Source organism: Megalopta genalis, chromosome 10 (genome assembly GCF_051020955.1).
Source record: "Megalopta genalis isolate 19385.01 chromosome 10, iyMegGena1_principal, whole genome shotgun sequence".
Classification (NCBI taxonomy): Eukaryota; Metazoa; Arthropoda; class Insecta; order Hymenoptera; family Halictidae; genus Megalopta; species Megalopta genalis.
In genome coordinates, this window is record NC_135022.1 from 13,335,921 (window position 1) to 13,349,714 (window position 13,794).

A 13,794-nucleotide genomic window follows, 5' to 3' on the forward strand; every position below is an offset into this window, starting at 1 on the left:
AATGGCAACAATCATGATCTATGTTTCAAAATAGGCAATTGATTTTGATTTCCTCGAACCCAACAAATTTGTAAATATTGTGCTGCAACACGTGTAGTGTTGGTTTCTTCACAATAAAAGTACAGTTTCTTCACAATAAAATCTCAAAGAAAGTTTTTAGAAAATCGCACTTTGCCCTAGGATACCCCATTAAATGAAATAAAATAATTAGGAACGAAGTTGAGAGTCTGACAATAACGATTGTCATTGATGAGTAAGCGATTTAAACAGTTATAATGATCATACAGTGCACAAAGATCGGTAGTCTAGTAATTACTAAACTGCATTTGTGATAAAAATAGATAGGTAAATTTAAAGCAACGAAAAAATATTCAAAGAATTTAAGCGTGTATTATTTTTAACTCACCGAAATCAGTATAAGGAAAGAGAGAAATTTCTGTTTGACTCATAATGGTTGCATTAGTGAATATAATCTTTATTCTGCACAAAGATTTGCTATCTAATAATTACTAATCTTTGTCAAGCTTCGTTGCTCTTTATTTCGCAAGCTAGTGCATAAAACTCATCGAATGCGAGAACGATGTTGCAAACGGTTTTATTCGCCGAACTTTTCCATCTAATGAACGTTTTCCGATCGAAGGATTGCGTAGCATAGTCTCCGCTCATATGGAAGTCATATCGCCGCGGAGTATGACCTTAGAGACCGCGATCGATTCGATTGTACCGCGGGATCGGTTGCATAAATAGACGCGGTTTGATTTACAGGTGTAACGCGACGCGTTCCCGTGCATTGTGATTTTTAATGCGGCCGGTCGCGTTGATTTATCATCTTGCTGCTGGCATTTCCATAATTTATGGGAAAATACGGGAGATTTATGGATTTCGATGCGCGCGCGCGCCTCCGATAAATACACACGCGTAACTATTTCATCGAGAACAAGGATAAGATACCGCCAGGGATCTTCGTATCGTCTCGAACGTTAGGCTTTAATCGTTCCCGGCGATCTCTTTAACGAGTCAAACATCTAATAGTTTCAAATAACCGGCGTACAGAGGATTTATGCACGCCGAGAGAGCCGACTGAGATCCAAAGGTAGCGGAGGAAAGAATTCAGTCGTGATATCAAACGTTGCCTGAATAATGCAGCGATTCGAGGAATATGATATTCGCACGCGAGATTATGATATTGAATTGAACGTGAATGTGATTCATTTCCACAGATTTCTGATGAATGCCGCCACGTGTCGCCGCTCTGCGCGCTGCGAAGCGAAGGATTTGGCTGAGTTGGGAAAAATTTCATTTGGCGGATAAGAGGTAAAGATTAACGGATATACAATTTTAATCGATGATATCCAATCGAATGAAAATTTATCTAGATAACAATTTTTATCCGAATGAGGTTTTAGTCGAATAAGAATTCATTCGAATAAAGAATTATACGAGTAAATAGATAGAATAGTTTATGAGAATTAATGAATAATCGTTATTCGAATAAAATATAGGACTAGAAAGAATTCATTCGGATAATTATCTTAAATAAATATTTATTTGGAAGTATTCTTTTCTAAATTCTGGTATTACATCTAGGAAGCTGTCCAAAATTATTTTATTCGTCCTTTACAAAAGTACTTGAGAATGAAATTGTAATGTCATTATTTACTAAGAAAATGCACAGGATAAAAGTTTTCCAAATAAATTTCTAAATGCTTATAAATATTATGTTTCTTTATATCTTGTAACTTTGATATTTTATAAAACACGTGCCGATTTAAATGACATAAGAACAAGCATTATAACTCTCATGGAAGCTCAATTCCTTATGAATTGTGTGAAATGCATTACGATTGTGTGTAAATGCACATCACTGAATTGGAGGTTTTTTTTTAATATCACTAATTAGAAAAACACGGGCAATATAGAAAATAATATTTAACCGAAACTAAACTACATGTTTGCCTAAAAGATCTCTGCAAAAGAAATGTTGGCGTGATTTCTTTGTAACGTATAAAAATTATCAATGAATGGGACAAGAATTCAGAAATAATTAGTGAAGAAAGAATCAGTATCGTAATAACTCTTTTCTTTGAACAAAGCGCAACACCCCATGAGTGACTAAAAGAAAATGAAAGATATTGGAATATTGTTTTCTATACATTCAACTGTCTCAGAAAGCAAACATTTTATATTTTGCACAAAATTTTTTATATCAACTATTTTCTGAGACTATAATAGTCTCCTGTGCGCTGCACTTTTGGATCCAAGAAAACTGCGTTGCCGGATTTGAATTTTCAATCTACAGACATTATGATTTAAAAGATTTAAAAATGTCCCCGAATCGATTTTAGAGTTATTTTATTTGTTGTATTGTATTGATGTTGGAAAATGTATTGTTTCTATAAAACGACGAATTACTGAAGCAAAAATGAGTAATGTGTTACTCTACGATCTTTCCTACAACTATTTCTGCAAATAAATAAACCGATCTTGGAATTGACTAAAAATGAATTTCGAATGTACGAAAATATTATGATTAATTGTATTTAATTTCTTCACGAGTCTTTGATTGCATATTGAACATCCTGTATCTTTATTGTTGAGATTTCACATAACTTCGCTTACACACTATCGAATAGTATGTTAACTTTGGAACACGTACATGTGTAGTGTCACTGAGTTGTCTATGGGTAACATTAACAGCAACATTTGCACATGAATAGCTGGCTCGGGTTTACCTTGCATAAGTTTGTTGAATGCATCTTCTATCTGTCTATTCCGCCTATTGAGTTTCGCTGCGAGAATATCCTATTCTCTACACTTACACTTACCAAACATATACAATACATTCTAGCTATAGTCGTGTTGCTTGTATTTCTGTATTGTACATAATACACATAATACACATAATAAAGTATACTTCAATTCATGCATATGAAAAGCTTCCTAAAAAAATAATTTTGAATTTCGCACTTTGTTTTTCTGACAACTAGACTGCAGATTTTTATGCAAAGCAGAAATGTTCTACGATTGTTGTGAAAAATAGCAACCACTTAGGAACCTCTTCCTATCGTCAGTAATTTTAATAGATTGAAGGATCTACATTCATACTGTTTAATATTCTTGTAATCTTTTCATTGTTTGAAATTCCATCTACTCATTTTTGCTATAAATGCATAAAATCCATAGTCTAATGATAATCATTAAGGAATAGTGAATGTGACCACTTGTGATTTATTCAGATATTTAGTTATGGACTGCGGATCATTATGCATTCATGACATAACAGGATATGTCAAATTTACAATAGTCAAAACTTTAGAAGAATTTGAAGATATCAGTATATTCGTTGCAACTTTTGTTAAAGTTAATACAAGAAGAAATTCTTGTTGCCATGAATGCAGACAATTTTCATTTTGCACGGAAGTCCGCAGTCTATATTAATAAATGGCACAATGCAAAGAAAATACATTGAAGAACATCATCTAAGCTGATACCAAATTGAATACTCAACTGACTACAACAGACATACTACAATGATTTAAAGGGATTTTTTAAATGATTTCTAGTTTTATATATATATATATATATATATATATATATATATATATATATATATATATATATACTTTATTTATAATACTACTTTTAGTATTAATACTATTTAGTATTAATATTACGTTCGCTATTAACGAGATTAATGAGATGTGTTTCATAAAAATAACTTCGAATACAGTTTCATTAGAGCAGTTGACAATTCCTTCACTGAACTGCCGATTCTCTATCGTAAAAATGGATGAGTGACACGCGTAGCAGTGAAGACATCAATAGCATTTAAGACTATTATTACACATTATTTTCAATTTGCTAGAATCATTGACACAAGAAACTCATTGCACAACACGTTAATTTATGAAATCTAGAAATCGGATAAGTATATTTAAAAAAACAGGTTCTTCTAGAAAACCAGGAAAGGCAGTAATATATCGCTCTCGTTAAGATACAGCAAGAAGTATTCGATGGTGAATATGTTCACTTGTATCGTGACCTAATCTCAATACTGCTTGAAGGAGAGAGTTCATCCGTCTCTCTCACTCTCGATATCCGCGGTTCAGTTTCCTGCATGTATTATTAAGGAAACACGTGTAAAAAGTACGTGTAAATCTACAAGGAAAAAAAAAACACTTTCCACATTCATTGCTTCGGAACGTTCTGCATGAACACTTTAATTGCTAAATTAGGAACGAGGAAGTTTGTAGAACTTCTCAAATAATTCGAAGCAGATAGTGACGTTTAAGTAAGACTCGGAAAGACTCTTTCAACAAGAACTGGTGTTGCTGCTACAGAAAATAGTCTGGCATGCAAGAAATTCTCCACCTTCTGAATCCTTAAATAGAATTTCTCGAAGATAGCGTGGTGCCGATGTTTATACATCATATGACACGCGCACGAAATTGAAAGGACGATGGTGCTTCCTTCGAAAGATCTCAAATTCAAACAACTTTACTGGCTTTTTAACATGTTACATTTGTAGAATATTATCATTAATTGTCGAATGGCATTCTCAATAACTGTGGTAGTGTGCAATCATGACGCGTGGTGCATTTGATGGTGAAAATGCGGTCATCTAAAAATACGAGACGATTCTATTATTTGAATCTATTGTATAGTGTCTTTTAAGCAGGGCTTGAATTTAACTGTGAAAAACCTTTATAAATATAAGTTATTCAATAAACTTTGAACTTTCATTCTGTGATAAAAGTCTTACAATTGTTTCGTATTTGATTGGTAAAAATTGTGAAGAAACTTTTCTTGCAAATACTTTCTGTGTTCAAATGAAATCTCAGGCGAGAATAATAATTCATGTGTTCAAGTACAATGGCATTAACAATTCGTTAACAATACATATTTTGTTTTACATGTACTAACCTTACCCGTTGTAAGAAATACAAATTCGTCATAAAGAAGTAAACGCAAAGTCCTTCTGCTTTAATGTTACTTCATTTCTCAACAAGGATATTCGATAATCGCAAAAACAACTTGAATCCGTTTTCGCAGTTTTCGATAGTTAACAAATATAACTATTTCAAACGACTGCATTTTAATCGTGCTTTATCGTTAAGTATAAAAATATTTGATTATATTAGAAAACCTAGTCGTTTCAATTAGGTTAGTATTAACCCTAAATTGGATTAAGTTGTTTTTGCATCTAGTGCTTCATTTATTAAAACACTTTCCAAGAGGTAAGAACTCTTTCGCAGATGTAGTTTGTCGAACGAGAAGCATAAGTTCGAACAGAATTTTCTTCACAGCGTAAGATACTTTTTTTTATTTGTTTATTTAATGTCACATCCGCTGAATAGCAATTAGCGCCCACTTGTGGGATTACAATTGTAGGGTTAGACGTGGATGCAATAGTTTATAGTACAATAGTTTCTACATTAAATTATTACATTATCTTCTGAATCTAGATTCCTTAAGTTATTATACAATTTCGTTAAACGATGCAGAGTTTCCGGAAGATATTTTTTCATTCGGAACTCTGATCAAAATATTGTCCGTCGTGATTCGGATGACGCAGAGGCCGCCGTAGGAGAAATATGACGTAGCATTTTTCCCGGTTCCACAGGTAACTGTGGAATGTGCGTTTATTGTTAGCAAAAGGGCCGCGCGCGACAAAAAGCACGGCTGGGGATTCCGTTTCTAAGGCCCAATTACTCGTGTCATTACACTTCTGGATTCCTGGAGCGCGACGGGCTGCGCGGCGCGGTAAGAGTTGCCGCGACCTGGCCGGGTCCGTTTCTTTTTCTTTTCAGAGCTCGCGGGGTCTGTGCTTATGTAGAAGCGGTTTCAAATCTGGTTAGGCTCGACCTGCAATTTTGTAATCCATAAACGTCGCTCATATGGCGCGTGCTCCAATTCCATGTTTGGCGAAAAACCGCGGCTGCCCTTGTTGCTGATGCCTTCGCGAGCGACGCGTTGCGACAGCCACGTTTCTCCGGGTTTCTATCATATCTGTGTGATTACCTTATACAAACCCATCTGGCCGATCATTCGCGGAAAAACCGGGTAACGAGGATACGCGGCTGCTGGAACCATTTGGCCGCGATCGGCGTCGCCGGGATTTCGATCGGATCTCTCGAAAAATCGCCGGGGATTCAACTGGCAACAGGAACACAACACAGCGGTTATTTAAACAACGTTCGTGAAAAAGATCCGTAAATAAATCGTGTTTATTGTTTACACCGAGGCTACTAATCGAAAAATGTCAAAGAAATTGTCTTAAAAAATACATGATGTAAAGATTTCGATCTTTGGTTAGAATTAACAATTTAACACTAAACCTACCGAACATTAAATACGATTGACGTGTGTTGCTTTATAAGAAGCAGTATTTTTGTTTGCTGTATAAAAAGGGATAATGTTTAACGGTAAAAGTTGCGATAATGGGTATTTTATTTTATAAACAACTTTTAACCTTTAATCATCGAAGATCAAAGTTTTGATAGTTATTTATTGTTAGATTGGAAGGAGATCTGTTTCATAAAGTAGTATCAAAGATACAGTAATAGTAAGATTGTGGATTTTATACATTTATAGTAAAAGTGGGTATATAAAATAAGAAATAGTAAAAACATTGAAAGAATTTAAAAGAAGTGTAATATTATTTTCAACGTATTAAAATGATTATAGAATTCAATTTCTAATTCAAAGTTGTTTTGCTTCAGCCAAGGGATTTATTTGGCATAAAAAAATCTACATTCTAGTAATAAAGAATTATTAAAATTCCGAACGACTATCGTACATCTTCATTTTAAATAAATACGTATTTCTTAAATTCCCATTTTAAATAAATATAAATTTGTTAAATCTCTATTTATATAAATTTATATTTCTTATATCTCCATTTAAGTAAATTTGTATTTCTTAAATCTCTATTTTAAATGAATATGAAAACTTCTTAAATCTCTATTTAAATAAATTTGTATTTCTTAAATCTGAAATAATTCTCAAATAGTTAGGTTGAAAACACTGTACAACGCATTATTTTATACAGAGTAAATTATGAGAAATCTCGAACGCGCCGCGAAAATAAGGAAACAATTTCTTCATGACAAATCCAGTGAATTTATTTTGTTAAATATAGAAAGTGACACTAAAACAGGTTCCGGAAATAAAACAAGTAATTTTCAATATCAACTAATTTTGTAATATCACAAGCAGTGTATGCCATTCTAATCAATTTCTGTCTAAATGACTAAAACACATTTATGAAACAGATGAAATAGATAAAGTCAAACTTTTTCAATTTATATTCCATTACAATATTTTATTAGTAATAATGTTACCGTTGTCCATCAAAATTTTGTCGTTATGTGAATGACAACAATATTTCAGTTAAATATAATGATATTCGAGTTCGCGTCATAATAAAAGAATCTGAGATTCTCTAACAACCGCAATAATTATCCACCCTGCTGGGACCACCCACATATCATGAACCTGAAATGACTATAATGGAATGAGCAGCCCTTTTTTGGCCCTTCGATGGACCAAACAAAAAGTGAAAGCAAAATTATTTTATTTATAAATCTAGATACAAAAGCTATTTTTTAACAACAGTTACTGATTTATGCATTTGTAAACAATATTCCATAAAAATGGCCTGATCTTCCAAAAGTGTACAACTATTACTGGAATCGTTATGCATTTATGTATACTCAAATATATATAATACAATCAACATTTAATGAAAAATATCATTTTCCCCATATTTTGGCAGGCAATCAAGGAGACCATTGTGAAAAAGAAGCTTCTATCACAAAGAAAATTTTCATTGCTTTCAGAAATGTTTAAATTTATAGTTGAATTTAGAATAAAATTTACAACTTTTAGTTGTATAAATTGTACAAATTTAATTACAACTTTTAGTTGTATAAATTGTACAAATTTAATTACAACTTTTAGTTGTATAAATTGTACAAATTTAATTACAACTTTTAGTTGTATAAAATTGTATTAAAATTAACATATAACGTATATCAATTTTTAGAAATTTAAACAATTAACTCTTATAATACCGAACGGCGATATATCATTGATTTTGTTTAATTTTCGACACTAAAAGGGTGCATATAAAAATTGATTAAAAAAATAAATACCTAATTCCAAGAAAAAACGAGTGTTCAATGCCCTACCCACTTTATTACGGAAGAACATATTCGGGTAAAGTGAATAATGATAATTCTGAAAGTAGTGGTTTCTATTTTAGAAGATTACAATAACCAGACTGCAGATTTTCATGTAAATTCCCATTTCCGTAGGTCAATTTACAAAACCCAGTATTGAAAAAATCATTCGTTCATGAAGAAATGATTAGCAGTTGTAAGAAGAAAATAAAAATGCCATAATACCTGCTTAATTAACACGTCTTCTTGCGATACAAAAATCTGCACACATCGTAAACGCATAAAGATTCGCAGTCTAACTAATAACTTTCCGAAAATAACAAAGCGTCGAAATGCTTCTCGGAGCCACTTCGAACTAATTATTTGAACAGGTACGAACAAGTACGCAGCTCTTGATTAACGATAAAAACAGTCGATTTCTGGTGAAACACGCACTGCTCGCCGAAGGTGCAACAGTTTCCGTTGAGCAGAACGTCGTCGCGTCGCATCTTAACTGACAAACTGCGCTCGGCGAACGGGAACCTAATACTTTCTAATTGTCATCTTTGTCTTCAATACCAGATCCGTGACTGCCCTGGCTCCCTCGGTGGTTCGAGCACCACGCAAAATTCGGGCCAGCGGCATTCCTCCGGAGCGGGGCCCCGCGGAATCCCTGCTTGTGTCCCTGCTATTATTTTTAATGCCTCGACGTATCCCGCGTCGCGCCGAGGACGAAATAAAACGGAGGGAATGTCGAGTGTCGAAGCTGGCGCGGATTTACGGGGCGCTTTGTAACACCGCCTTCCTCAATTCAGCAATATAACCGGGCCCCCTCCCCTCCGTGGCCGGTGCCCGCCGTGCCCCGCCGTGCCCCGCCGCGGTCCGGGGGACCACATGACTCTCCCACGGGGGAGACACAGGGACCTGCCATGGGGCCCCGCGTGTACCTCGCTACTTCGTGCTCATTAACCCTCTGTGCCCACGGATTAAATACTTTCGAGGCTACGCGTTCGTGTTTTTGTGAGAAATTGCCCACGGGAATGGGTGATTTGACGAGGTTTATGGGGTTACGGAGGGAATTCAGTGTGGGGCACGTACAACGCCGAGCAAAAGTTCTGCCGGACCGATCCGGGTTAATGATTTCGATTAGCATTTCGATCGGGAACGAAAAAAATTCCGTTCGGAACTTGCGGGAAACTCTGTTCTGCGGTTGTAGAGCTCGAAATAACTTGAATCTGATTTTATACGTTTACATTTTTTTTATGTAGACTAACAGTACTCGGAATTTGCACATGATGAAACGGAAGCTACTTATTTGTACATCAAAACTGATTTTATTGCATTGAAAGTGAGTCGCATCCGAGGCAATACACGTGCGCAAACGCTTCTCCTAGTCTCTAAAATATTTTGCAAATGCTGGGGAAGGTGTAGCCTTCAACACCATAGTTCGCAGCCGATCAAGCCAGATTTCAAATCGATGGTGTCACGTGACGCGCCGAGCCGTGTGCAGCGCATAACGGGTGTACATTGTAATTCTGAGCTACGAACGCGATGTCACACAGATAAGCTCTACGCGCGTAGCTGTATACTGTACAAATTTTAATAATTAGGTCTTTGAATTACAATTAGAGCAAACCGGTGTTAGGTACAAACAATCGAATCATTCAAATATTGTTCCACCTAAATACATTATGAAGATGATTATAATACAAGATCGATAATGTATCAGTATTAAATTAATCATTTAAAATGAATTGAATATTACATAAAATCTTTCCAAATATTTCTAACGAATACTTGTTACTTATTTTCTACTTGTGCATAATAGAATGAGAATAATCGTTCTTCTATCTACATTGATAATTTTTCTCAAAGTCATTACAAGTTGTTGAAATTAATTTTCACGCTGTTTACCACAATTTCACGTAATAAACTATTGATATTAACAGTTGAAAAGTGTGTTTACTATAAACAGATCAAATTATTGCATTTTTACAAGTTATATTTTTTATATTTGTTATATTTGTTATTTAACCCGGAACCCCCAATGAAAAAATTAATTTCCTGATTAAAAGATAGACGAAAATTTGTCAATGGTAGGGATTTACTAGACCTCCACATGGATACTCTCGACGCTAAAACCCCAGGTGAGTATTCTCGGCACTAGAGGAATACCCCACGTGGGTATTCCCGGTACTAGACCTTCACGCAAGTACAGTCATTTCTTCCTAATTCGCACTCAGATTGCGCACAAAAATGGACGATTTGGGAAGAGGTGATACGCTTATTCGAGCCTTTCGTCTCGTTTTTATAGTTGTTGACAATCGGTAACTATAAAAACTATCCGCAAGGCTCGGATCGAATCGTATCTGTATATATATATATATATATATATATATATATATATATATATATATATATATATATATATATATATATATCCTGTCCATTTTTGTGTGCAATCTGAGAGCGAATTATAGGTTATTATTAGCTTATTATATTAATTATTATTATATTATTAGCTTATTATTATATATATATATCCTGTCCATTTTTGTGTGCAATCTGAGAGCGAATTAGGTTATTATTAACTTATTATATTAATTATTATTAATTAATTAATTATTATTATATTATTAGCTTATTATTATTATATATATATCCTGTCCATTTTTGTGTGCAATCTGAGAGCGAATTAGGAAGAAATTACTGTACTCCTAGAATTAGATTTTCACGTGGGTAATCCCGGATTGAAATAGACAAAAATTCACTGTTATAATAAATACAATATTGTCATAGAAGTCATTAATTCATTAAATAGTTTTAAATAATCGTATACATAGATGAAGATGAGTGGTCATGATTCTATGATTATTTCATTGCGTGCCGTATCCGTTCCCTTTCATTCGCTCCCCTCTCGCTGGCAACCTCGCCTCGGCCTTATCTCTATTTCTACTTCCCTAAAGATACTATGCAACTTCTTGCATCGACGTTTTTCATATATATTCGGTACACTTTCAACAATATTTACAAACTTTTGCAACAAAAAATAGTCAAAATTAGTGGTAGTACAAGATAGTACAAACCTTACTAAAGTTGTCCTGATTCCGACCGTTCTATTTGTCTGAAACAAAGAAGAACTAGACAGATTCTTTATCGAGATGCGTTGGGCCATCGCAGGAATCATGAAGGAAGAAAATAATAATTAATAATTAAAAAAATGACAACATTTTGAATTTGATGTATCGATTTTTTTGAGGTTTCTTTAATTTATCAAAAATGCTAAAAGAATACAAAAAATAATGATTTTGACTTCACAGGGTTCGAACTATGGTAACACATGTACTGAAGATACACGTCAAATGTGAGCAAAATTGGTCAAGCATCATGACAACCAATTCAAGAAACATAGTTACGAGAAAGACATGTTTAAAGTTCTTCTGTATCATTCAGATAAAAATCATACTTAATCTGCCACTCCAGAATCATAGAGGACCCAGAATTTCCTCGCCTTCTGTTGAAGAAGACCCTTCGATCGAATCGTTCAAAATATTTTCGAAAGCCTATACTTTCAGAGGATTAAATAAAAAAAAACGATTTTTTAAGATTTCAGACTGAGAAAGTGTTGCTTGCAACAATCTTACCACTCTCATCAATACAGTAGCGGAATTTAGAGTACAGAGAATTGTCGTGGGGTCACCCCTGGGCACCGTCGCAGCGTTAATCAGCAGAGAAAAGTTAACCGTTAATTCAATAAAAATGTTCGGCCGCAAATTGCACTGCCCGGGGCAGGCAGATCAGGACGGAATCCGATGGATGTCGCAGTCGCGGTGCTAGAATTTCGCAATGGGCTCGGCGTTATCACCCACTATGGCTTTGTGCCAGGTACCCACGTGGACTGACCTACGGGAACACAAGTCACGCTATTTCAGACTTGGAGTAATTGGTATGTAACACTAATAATATTAACTGCCCGTTGCACGTCTCCGTAAATACGTCGGATCAATGATGCTCTATGACCCACGACCATGTTCTTCTTACCGACCAGTTGCTCCATTTATTCTCCATTTTCTGTTGATGATTCGATAAAGTGTCTATGGCTTCGCGCTCGATTTTTAGTTCGTATTGAGATCAGAGTGGCGAGAAGTTTAAAACTGTCTCAGTAACATCAATAATTCATTACTCGAGAATACAAATTGTTGGAAACGTGTAATCGGGCATTGCTTGGCAGGAAAAATTGAAAAATTCAATATTTTGCTAATTTAGTATACCGATGTATAAAGAAAATTGCATGTGTACCGAGAAGTCGACGTTTTCATTTATCTTGTTATGAACTAAGGTGCACTTGTCAGTTAACGACTTTCTCTGGTCACTTCATTTTGACGTATAGAATGTGACAAAAAGAAATAAAAAGATCTTTTAGTCGGACCGCGATGATCTTGAAAAAAAAATAAAATACCTTCCAAATATAAGCCAGCAGTCGAATTCTATATGATATCACAGAAACGCTTCAAGATCGCGATGTTGTAAGTCGTGTAAAATTGCTTGACGCATGCTACATTATTGCCCTGTAAAAAACATGCGTTGACGCGCAAAGAACGTCGACGACCCTGAAAATCGGGGATGGTAATGACCTTGATCGTGTATCTCTTAATATTAATAACGTATCAGACACGCGATGATAAAGTACGGTTTCTTGCGTAGCATCTGAGGAGATCGATTACGTTTAAAATTGATCATTAACAAAGATTAAATCGGAGCGTCATACCCGAAGTCAGTGTTTGTAAAATCGTTTATTTCTACGTCAGGAAAAGTCTCTAACAATTAAACCGGATAGTATCGGCTGGCGATCGAAAAAATTTGACAAATGGATTCTCGCTTCGGCCCTAACGCCGAATAGCCGCCGCCTACCTCCAATTTCCACTCACAAAACAATCTCTCCCCTTGTCACCATTATGCCTCATAGCTACCCACAGGCGTCGCTATTATAAACATATACAAATTCGTCAGTGGCCGTCGCAAACAATGGACCGTTTAACAGCATGGAGATATATCATCGTGCGCCGATTCCTCGGGAAGACAGGGACCAGAAGGGAAAGGAGAACGTCCGCAGACGGAGAAGAGAAGTTTAACTACGGTTGGATTTACGGTGATCGCGTGCAACCGGTTGTTTCTTTCCATGGCTATACATCATCTTTACCTGGTGAGAGGATTAACCTTCGACCAAGTGGGGATTTAGTAGCTGCTGCCGGCTTTTATGCCGCGAGGATGGTCGATATTCGGGTTTCGATGAAAATGAAATGATATTGAACATGAATTCGCCATTTTGCATTTCCCAGCGAAAGAGCGTCCGGTTGCGGTCAAAGCTTTGTTCCAGCAACTTCGTGACATTTTTGAAGGAAAATTAAATAAGATCGTATATAGTCGAATTGACAATAACTTTTTTATTCGAACGTTTCACACATATATATTTTTACATGTTAGAAATATAGATGTATTATATTATAATATAATATAATTTCTCAATAAATATGATTCCACGTGTTTTGTCTTGAAGCAGTAATTATTAATTAGTCTAATTCAATGTAATTATTAATTAATCTAATTATAATCAATATAATTATAAATTCAT

The 13,794-nt window shown here is 35.0% G+C and overlaps 1 long non-coding RNA gene across 1 annotated transcript; it reads left to right on the forward strand.

Annotated features, from left to right (window-relative positions):
* Positions 1 to 798: 798 nt before the first annotated feature.
* On the forward strand, positions 799 to 13,479 carry LOC143260151 (uncharacterized). Its single transcript, XR_013034261.1, has 4 exons — positions 799 to 1,093; positions 1,221 to 1,314; positions 11,769 to 12,108; positions 13,173 to 13,479. It is a non-coding gene; the product is annotated as an uncharacterized LOC143260151 (long non-coding RNA).
* The last annotated feature ends 315 nt before the right edge of the window (positions 13,480 to 13,794 follow it).